This window comes from Schistocerca cancellata, chromosome 8 (assembly GCF_023864275.1).
Source record: "Schistocerca cancellata isolate TAMUIC-IGC-003103 chromosome 8, iqSchCanc2.1, whole genome shotgun sequence".
Classification (NCBI taxonomy): domain Eukaryota; kingdom Metazoa; phylum Arthropoda; class Insecta; order Orthoptera; family Acrididae; genus Schistocerca; species Schistocerca cancellata.
Window position 1 is genome coordinate 40,757,473 of NC_064633.1, and position 2,894 is coordinate 40,760,366.

The 2,894-nt window shown below is 44.3% G+C and overlaps 1 pseudogene; it reads right to left on the bottom strand.

The window, feature by feature from the left end:
• Positions 1–589: 589 nt before the first annotated feature.
• LOC126095803 (5S ribosomal RNA) lies at positions 590–707 on the bottom strand (annotated as a pseudogene).
• Between the last annotated feature and the right edge of the window lie 2,187 nt (positions 708–2,894).

Sequence of the window (2,894 nt, forward strand, 5' to 3'; positions counted from 1 at the left end):
AGGAACTCCCCTTAACCATTCACTGATTCTCAGCATGAAAGTTAAACTGAACCATCGAAATCACCATGTAATTTATGAATACTGTTTCGAGCTAATATCTCAATAAGGTGCCAGGTCACACGACAGCACATTTAGTGAACAGCGATGGCCGATCTGTAATCGTCTACTTAATGGTCTACTTACCTTTCAGCATCTGAAACCTAACCTTGTCCTAAGAGAGGATACTTATCACTAATGTGGTGTAGTTGTAAGAAAGATGCAGTGGGTGGCCTCTGAAGAACACGAATATTCACGGGCAGTAATTAGAACCACAAAATTAAAACAATACGGCAGCGCAGCCTCTTGGCGCTGTATAACGAACAAGTAACAGAAGAATGACTTACTTTAAAGCACTCCGTCTTCAGGCCACGAGTGGCCTACCGGGACCATCCGACCGCCGCGTCATCCTCAGTGGAGGATGCGGTTAGGAGGGGCGTGGGGTCAGCACACCGCTCTCCTGGTCGTTATGGTGGCATTCTTGACCGAAGCCGCTACTATTCGGTCGAGTAGCTCCTCAATTGGCATCACGAGGCTGATGCACCCCGAAAAATGGCAACAGCGCATGGCGGCCTGGATGGTCACCCATCCAAGTGCCGATCACGTCCGACAGCGCTTAACTTCGGTGATCTCACGGGAACCGGTGTATCCACTGCGGCAAGGCCGTTGCCTGTGACTTACTTTAAGAAGAAGTAAATCGGAAAGAAATTTATTAGTAAACACATTGTTACCGAAATAACATAGATTGTTTACAATCCCAAACAGGTCCTCAATATAATACAAATACGCGTGAATTTCATAATAAGCATTCGGAGTACTAAAGTTCTAAGTACACGGCGTTTAATAAGACGGCAATTACTTTATAATTCACGAGAGCGGATGTTAAGTGTGAATCTACAACACGACGGATTGAAGAGATAACTATGGTCACCATAATCAGCGTCCACTAGGTCAAACTGGAACAACCTATTGGTTTCCATTCCGTCATGCAGAAGAAATTAAGCAAGCTGTTTCTGAATTAGCCTAACCAATGCACTTCAGCTTCGCCTCGTCAAGTAGCTGAAATAATCTGACCCAACTCTTTCATCCTTGTAGAATCTCCGAACCAGCTCAGATCGAAACCTGACGCGAGCAACCATCCTCCGAACCGCAAAAGTCTCAACACTCAAGAACACCCAAAGACACTGAACCAGAATCAGAATGGCTGAAGAATTTTCACAGAAAAAAAAATACTTCTGGCTTCTACACTGCGAACGCTCCTCACTGGCTAACAGATAAACCTACCTCTCGAAGTCGCAAAAGTCGCAGTGGAAGATCAAAGAGGTTGCTCACAATGCTTATTTCGATCAATCGGAGCTGAGTTTAGTAGAGATACGCAAAGTATTCCAAAGATAACTGTCGCGATCTACTAAAGGCAAAAAAATAGTAGGTGAAAATGAAACTTCCGAATGGACAAGCAAACTTTTAACTCGTTCACGACATTTCTCTACTGGTACGCTCTTTCGATCTACAGATAGAATTAACCGAAGTCCCAGCACTAATGCAGATCTGGGTAAACGATGTAAATGATTCGCATGTGTTTACCGTAGAAGTATCTACAGATACAACTTTCATTGTGTTGACAAAGCGAAATAGCTAACCGATTTTAATACTTTTTACGCTATCCCTTTCCATTTTAAGTTTTCCAGCCTTCGTTCGCGCCCCGTGAACCGCTTGCCCTCGGATGTTCCGGAGCATTTTCCCAGACTAGCTACACGCGGCAGTTACCTTTGTATAGTTTCCTTAACTAGGCTCTGATTAGTTCGCGCTTGTCCTCTTAACCAGTGAGCAACAAACCTCAACAATACAGAGGTTCCTGCAGCGACCCACAACGTTGCTGAGCAACAGTTCGAGGCGAGACAACAGGCGAGCAACACGTAGGAGTCCATCCCCAGTCAGCAAAAACTCAAGAAAACAGGGGATGCAGCCAGAGCACAGAACAACAGCAGGAGTCAAAAGGTAAACTATCAACAAAAATTTGATTTCTGGCAATCCGTGGCACCCAGAATACGGTAATTTCCAAGACTGATTGCCTAACGAAGTCGCTGTGTCCAAACGATACATATCGAACGTGCCATCGTAAATCGATCATGCTACTCAAGTGGCGGGCGTTGTGATAAATTATTTGTGATAGTCATTTTTATCTGTTTTTCATCGTCTCCTTAGGTGCTCTAAATTACATACCTCCGCAAATTATTTGTTAGTTGCTACGGAAACACAGACGATTTATTTCGTTAGTAAGTGGGATGTCTGGTGCTCTTGACGTTTCTTCGGCGGATTCTCTCGACATGGAAAAATCTAATTCCATGTTTATCCGGCGTAGAAAATTGTTCGACTTTTTGTCGCAAATATGTAGTACTACCGGATGAGGAAGGAAGGGACTGTGTAGACTGTGGTGGTGCTAAGTGCGTAAAACTTCGTAAGAACAGTTTCGCTGCTGAAATACCGTTCCACTTTCATTGCGGATAGTGCGGAAAACGAACGAGTATCAGGAAGAATACATGGTTCGACTCTTCCAAATTATCCTCCAGACCACCGTAATGGACTTTCACATGACGAAAGCACCTACGACGAGTAAGGTAAGTCGTATCCTTTGGAATGACAAGTATTTTTCTAACGCTCTTCTTTCGTCGTTACTGTAGTGACCAACGTAAACATAGTCATAACGCCTGCCACCAGAGTTGCATCATCGATTTACGATCGCACGTTCGATATGTATCGTTTGGACCCACCGACATCGATAGCAATCAATCTTGGAAATTTCCCAGAATACGGCGTCAAATCGACTGCACCTGCCTCCAGACACACCTCATAAATTC